At 40.7% G+C, this 7,461-nt stretch overlaps 1 non-coding gene across 1 annotated transcript; it reads left to right on the forward strand.

The window, feature by feature from the left end:
• Positions 1-2,794: 2,794 nt before the first annotated feature.
• LOC112793123 (small nucleolar RNA R71) lies at positions 2,795-2,902 on the forward strand. The gene has a single exon (XR_003197832.1). It is a non-coding gene; the product is annotated as a small nucleolar RNA R71 (small nucleolar RNA).
• Positions 2,903-7,461: the final 4,559 nt, after the last annotated feature.

The raw sequence follows: 7,461 nt of genomic DNA on the forward strand, positions 1-7,461 counted from the left end.
AAGAACTTCCCAACCTCTCCTTCGGATCTCATGTCGGATCTCCAGATATTCACTCTTTTTGAGTTTGAAAGGGACCTCGGGGATCACCTTCTTCAAGGCCACAACTTCATAGAAGTGGTCTTGATGCACCCTTGAGATGAATCTCTCCATCTCCCATGACTCGGAGGTGGAAGCTTTTGCCTTCCCTTTCCTCTTTCTAGAGGTTTCTCCGGCCTTGGATGCCATAAATGGTTATGGAAAAACAAAAAGCAATGCTTTTACCACACCAAACTTAAAAGGTTTGCTCGTCCTCGAGCAAAAGAAGAAAAAAGAGAGTAGAAGAAGAAGAAATAGAGGAGATGGAGATGGCCTTGTGGTTCGGCCAAAGGGGGGAGAAGTAATGTTTAGGTTGTGTGAAAATGAAGGAGTGAAGATGGGTTTATATAGGAGTGGGGGGGAGGGTTAGGTTTCGGTTATGGGAGGGTGGGTTTGGGAGGGAAAGTGTTTTGAATTTGAATGGTGAGGTAGGTAGGGTTTTATGAAGGATGGATGTGAGTGGTGAAGAAAAAGATGGGATTTGATAAGTGAAGGGTTTTTGGGAAGAGGTGTTGAGGTGATTGGTGAATGGGTGAAGAAGAGAGAGAGTGGTGGGGTAGGTGGGGATCCTGTGGGGTCCGCAGATCTTGAGGTGTCAAGGAAAAGTCATCCCTGCACCAAGTGGCGAGCAAAATTGCTCTTTGTGCCAATTCTGGCATTAAACGCCGGGCAGGTGCCCATTTCTGGCGTTTAACGCCAACTTCTTGCCCTTTTCTGCCGTTTAACGCCAGTCTGGTGCCCCTTTCTGGCGTTAAACGCCCAGAATGGTGCCAGACTGGGCGTTAAACGCCCATCTGCTAGCCTTACTGGCGTTTAAACGCCAGCAGGTTCTTCCTCCAGGGTGTGCTGTTTTTCTTTCTATTTTTCATTCTGTTTTTGCTTTTTCCATTGATTTTGTGACTTCTCATGATCATCAACCTACAGAAAACATAAAATAACAAAGGAAAAATAGATAAAATATAACATTGGGTTGCCTCCCAACAAGCGCTTCTTTAATGTCAGTAGCTTGACAGAGGGCTCTCATGGAGCCTCACAGATGTTCAGAGCAATGTTGGAACCTCCCAACACCAAACTTAGAGTTTGAATGTGGGGGTTCAACACCAAACTTAGAAGTTGGTTGTGGCCTCCCAACACCAAACTTAGAGTTTGACTGCGGGGGCTCTGTTTGGCTCTGTTTTGAGAGAAGCTCTTCATGCTTCCTCTCCATGATGATAGAGGGATATCCTTGAGCCTTAAACACCAAGGATTCTTCATTCACTTGAATGATCAATTCTCCTCTATCAACATCAATCACAGCTTTTGCTGTGGCTAGGAAGGGTCTGCCAAGGATGATGGATTCATCCATGCACTTCCCAGTCTCTAGGACTATGAAATCAGCAGGGATGTAATGGTCTTCAACCTTTACCAGAACATCCTCTACAAGTCCATGAGCTTGTTTTCTTGAATTGTCTGCCATCTCTAGTGAGATTTTTACAGCTTGCACCTCAAAGATCCCTAGCTTCTCTATTACAGAGAGAGGCATGAGGTTTACACTTGACCCTAAGTCACACAAGGCCTTCTTGAAGGTCATGGTGCCTATGGTACAAGGTATTGAAAACTTCCCAGGATCCTGTCTCTTTTGAGGCAGTTTCTGCCTAGACAAGTCATCCAGTTCTTTGGTGAGCAAAGGGGGTTCATCCTCCCAAGTCTCATTTCCAAATAACTTGTCATTTAGCTTCATGATTGCTCCAAGGTATTTAACAACTTGCTCTTCAGTGACATACTCATCCTCTTCAGAGGAAGAATACTCATCAGAGCTCATGAATGGCAGAAGTAAGTCCAATGGAATCTCTATGGTCTCATTTTGAGCCTCAGATTCCCATGGTTCCTCTTTGGGGAACTCATTGGAGGCCAGTGGACGTCCGTTGAGGTCTTCCTCAGTGGCGTTCACTGCCTCTCCCTCCTCTCCAAATTCGGCCATGTTGATGGCCTTGCACTCTCCTTTTGGATTTTCTTCTGTATTGCTTGGGAGAGTACTAGGAGGGAGTTCAGTAATTTTCTTGCTCAACTGTCCCACTCGTGCCTCCAAATTTCTAATGGAGGACCTTGTTTCAGTCATGAAACTTTGAGTGGTCTTGATTAGATCAGAGACCATGGTTGCTAAGTCAGAGGTGTTCTGCTTAGAACTCTCTGTCTGTTGCTGAGAAGATGATGGAAAAGGCTTGCCATTGCTAAACCTGTTTCTTCCACCATTATTATTGTTGAAACCTTGTTGAGGTCTCTGTTGATCCTTCCATGAGAGATTTGGATGACTTCTCCATGAAGGATTATAGGTGTTTCCATAGGGTTCTCCCATGTAATTCACCTCTTCCATTGAAGGGTTCTCAGGATCATAAGCTTCTTCTTCAGATGAAGCTTCCTTAGTACTGCTTGGTGCATTTTGCGTTCCAGACAGACTTTGAGAAATCATATTGACTTGCTGAGTCAATATTTTGTTCTGAGCCAATATGGCATTCAGAGTATCAATCTCAAGAACTCCTTTCTTCTGATTTGTCCCACTGTTCACGGGATTTCTTTCAGAAGTGTACATGAATTGGTTATTTGCAACCATTTCAATTAGTTCTTGAGCTTCTGTAGGCGTCTTCTTCAGATGAAGAGATCCTCCAGCAGAGCTATCCAAAGACATCTTGGATAGTTCAGAGAGACCATCATAGAAAATACCTATGATGCTCCATTCAGAAAGCATATCAGAGGGACACTTTCTGATTAATTGTTTGTATCTTTCCCAAGCTTCATAGAGGGATTCTCCTTCCTTCTGTCTGAAGGTTTGGACTTCCACTCTAAGCTTACTCAATTTTTGAGGTGGAAAGAACTTTGCCAAGAAAGCATTGACTAGCTTTTCCCAAGAGTTCAGGCTTTCTTTAGGTTGTGAATCCAACCATATCCTAGCTCTGTCTCTTACAGCAAAAGGGAATAGCATAAGTCTGTAGACCTCAGGGTCAACCCCATTGGTCTTGACAGTGTCACAGATTTGCAAGAATTCAGCTAAAAACTGATGAGGATCTTCCAATGGAAGTCCATGAAACTTGCAATTCTGTTGCATTAGAGAAACTAATTGAGGCTTAAGCTCAAAATTGTTTGCTCCAATGGCAGGGATAGAGATGCTTCTCCCATAGAAGTTGGGAGTAGGTGCAGTAAAGTCACCCAGCACCTTCCTTGCATTGTTGGCATTGTTGTTGTTTTCGGCTGCCATGGGTTCTTCTTCTTTGAAGATTTCTGTTAGGTCCTCTACAGAGAATTGTGCCTTAGCTTTTCTTAGCTTTCACAGTATAGAGATTCCTTGAGGTGTCAGAGGAAAAGAAAAATAGAAGGCAGAAGTAGAAAATTCAAACTTATCAAGAAAGATGGAGTTCGAATTGTTCATTAAGGAATAGTGTTAGTCCATAAATAGAAGGATGTGAGAAGAGGGGAAGAAATTTTCGAAAATTAAGTAAAATATTTTAAAAACATTTTTAAAAACACTAATTGATTTTCGAAAACCATGATTGAGAAAGAAGTAAAGTGATTTTTTGAAAAAGATTTTGAAATTAGAAATCAAAAAGATTTGATTGAAAATTATTTTGAAAAAGATGTGGTTAAGAAGATATGATTTATTTTAAAAAGATGTGATTGAGAAGATATGATTTGAAAAATATTTTAAAAAAGATTTGATTTTAAAAATTAATGACTTGGCTATCAAGAAAAGATATGATTCAAACATTAAACCTTTCTCAACAGAAAAGGCAACATACTTGAAATGTTGAATCAAATCATTAATTGATAGCAAGTATTTTTGAAAATAGAAAGAAATTGATTTTGAAAAAGATTTGTTTGAAAAGATATGATTTGAAAAAGATTTGATTTTGAAAAGATTTTGAAAACTAAAAAAAAAATTGATTTGAAAACAAAATCTTCCCTCTTGTGCCATCCTGGCGTTAAACGCCCAGAATGGTGCACATTCTGGCGTTTAACGCCCAAACTACTACCCTTTTGGGCGTTAAACGCCCAGCCAGGCACCCTGGCTGGCGTTTAAACGCCAGTCTGTCCTTCTTCACTGGGCGTTTTGAACGCCCAGCTTTTTCTGTGTAATTCCTCTGCAGTATGTTCTGAATCTTCAATTCCCTGTATTATTGACTTGAAAAGACACAAATTAAAAATATTTTTGGATTTTTAATAATCAAAATGTAACTAAAATCAAATAACAATGCATGCAAGACACCAAACTTAGCAGTTTGTATACTGCTGACACTAACAATGAGAATGCATATGAGGCATCGAAACACTCAAGTCAATAGAATTCAAAGATCAGAGCAATGAAATCATCAAGATCAACTCGAAGATTAATGAAGACACATGCATGAATGCAAGAAGAACAGAAACATGCAATTGACACCAAACTTAAAATGAGACTCTAGACTCAAACAAGAAATATTTTTGGATTTTTTCGAAAATTAAGTGGAAAAAGAAAATAAAGGTATCAAAATTCTTAATGAGAATTCCAGGAATCATGCAATGTTAGTCTAAAGCTTTAGTCTAAAGAAATTAGACATGGCCAGCCAAGCTTCAGCAGGACATTGCATTCAAGAGCTAAATTGATGAGAATCAATCAGCTTTGGTGATGATAAGAACATCACTTTGAAACACTAGAATTCATTCTTAAGAACTCTGAAGAAAAAAAATACCTAATCTAAGCAACAAGATGAACCGTCAGTTGTCCATACTCGAACAATCCCCGGCAGCGGCGCCAAAAACTTGGTGGACGAAATTGTGATCAATACTTTTCACAACACAAATAATCCCCGGTGATGAATCCAAAAACTTGGTGTTCAATACCATGGCATAAACACAACTTCGCACAACTAACCAGCAAGTGTACTGGGTCGTCCAAGTAATAAACCTTACGCGAGTAAGGGTCGATCCCACAGAGATTGTTGGTATGAAGCAAGCTATGGTCACCTTGTAAATCTTAGTCAGACAAACTCAAATGGTTATGAATGATGAATAAAACATAAAGATAAAGATAGAGATACTTATGTAATTCATTGGTGGGAATTTCAGATAAGCGTATGAAGATGCTTGTCCCTTCCGTCTCTCTGCTTTCCTACTGTCTTCATCCAATCCTTCTTACTCATTTCCATGGCAAGCTGTATGCAAGGGTTTCACCGTTGTCAGTGGCTACCTCCCATCCTCTCAGTGGAAATGTTCAACGCACCCTGTCACGGCACGGCTATCCATCTGTCGATTCTCAATCAGGCCGGAATAGAATCCAGTGATTCTTTTGCGTCTGTCACTAACGCCCCGCCCTCAGGAGTTTGAAGCTCGTCACAGTCATTCAATCATTGAATCCTACTCAGAATACCACAGACAAGGTTTAGACCTTCCGGATTCTCTTGAATGCCGCCATCAGTTCTAGCTTATACCACAAAGATTCCGGTTAAAGAATCCAAGAGATATCCACCCAATCTAAGGTAGAACGGAGGTGGTTGTCAGGCACACGTTCATAGGTGAGAATGATGATGAGTGTCACGGATCATCACATTCATCAAGTTGAAGAACAAGTGTTATCTTAGAACAAGAACAAGCGGAATTGAATAGAAGAACAATAGTAATTGCATTAATACTCGAGGTACAGCAGAGCTCCACACCTTAATCTATGGTGTGTAGAAACTCCACCGTTGAAAATACATAAGAACAAGGTCTAGGCATGGCCGAATGGCCAGCCTCCCAAAGTGATCAAAAGATCTAAAGATCAAAAGATTCCAAAGATCAGAAGATTAAAATACAATAGTAAAAGGTCCTATATATAGAGAACTAGTAGCCTAGGGTTTACAGAGATGAGTAAATGACATAAAAATCCACTTCCGGGCCCACTTGGTGTGTGCTTGGGCTGAGCATTGAAGCATTTTCGTGTAGAGACTCTTCTTGGAGTTAAACGCCAGCTTTGGTGCCAGTTTGGGCGTTTAACTCCCATCCTTGTGCCAGTTCCGGCGTTTAACGCTGGGAATTCTGAAGGTGACTTTGAACGCCGGTTTGGGCCATCAAATCTTGGGCAAAGTATGAACTATCATATACATCTCCAAAGCCCATCAAGACCACTTCTATGATGTTGTGGCCAAGAAGAAGGTGATCCCTGAGGTCCCTTTCAAGCTCAAAAAAAATGAGTATCCGGAGATCCGACATGAGATCCAAAGAAGAGGTTGGGAAGTTCTAACCAACCCCATTTAACAAGTCAAAATCTTAATGGTTCAAGAGTTCTATGCCAATGCATGGATCACTAGGAACCATGATCAAAGTGTGAACCCGCCTGAATCCAAAGAATTATCTTACAATGGTTCGGGGGAAATACTTAGATTTTAGTCCGGAAAATGTGAGGTTGGCGTTCAACTTACCCATGATGCAAGGAGAGGCACGCCCCTACACTAGAAGGGTCAACTTTAATCAAAGGTTGGACCAAGTCCTTATGGACATATGTGTGGAAGGAGCTCAATGGAAAAGAGACTCCAAAGGCAAGCCGGTTCAATTAAGAAGACTGGACCTCAAGCCTGTGGCTAGAGGATGGTTGGAGTTCATTCAACACTCCATCATCCCCACTAGCAACCGATCTGAAGTTACTGTGGATCGGGCCATCATGATTCATAGCATCATGATTGGAGAGGAAGTAGAAGTTCATGAAGTCATCTCCCATGAATTCTACAAAATAGTCGATAAGTCCTCTACTTTGGCAAGGCTAGCTTTTCCTCATCTTATTTTCCATCTATGTTACTCAGCTGGAGTTATCATAGAAGGAGACATCCTCATTGAGGAGGACAAGCCCATCACTAAGAAAAGGATAGAGCAAACAAGAGAGCCCACTCATGGAACCCAAGAGACGCATGAGGAAGCCCATCACCAAGAAATCCCGGAGATGCCTCAAGGGATGCACTTTCCTCCCAACAACTATTGCCAACAACTCAACACTTCCTTAGAAGATTTGAGTTACAATGTGGATGAATTAAGGATGGAACATCAAGAGCACTCCATCATTCTCCATGAAATTAGAGAAGATCAAAGGGTAATGAGGGAAGAGCAACAAAGGCAAGGAAGGGACATAGAAGAGCTTAAGGACATCATTGATCCTTCAAGAAGAAGACGCCACTAAGGTGGATTCATTCCTTGTTCTTATTTTTTTTCTGTTTTTCAGTTTTTATGCTTATTATGTCATCTATATTTGTGTCTCTACTTCATGATCATTAGTGTTTAGTAACTATGTCTTAAAGTTATAAATAAATTCCATGAATCCTTCACCTCTCTTAAAAGAAAAATGTTTCTAATTCAAAAGAACAAGAAGTACATGATTTTCGAATTTATCCTTGAATTTAGTTTAATTAT

Source organism: Arachis hypogaea, chromosome 3 (genome assembly GCF_003086295.3).
Source record: "Arachis hypogaea cultivar Tifrunner chromosome 3, arahy.Tifrunner.gnm2.J5K5, whole genome shotgun sequence".
Classification (NCBI taxonomy): Eukaryota; Viridiplantae; Streptophyta; class Magnoliopsida; order Fabales; family Fabaceae; genus Arachis; species Arachis hypogaea.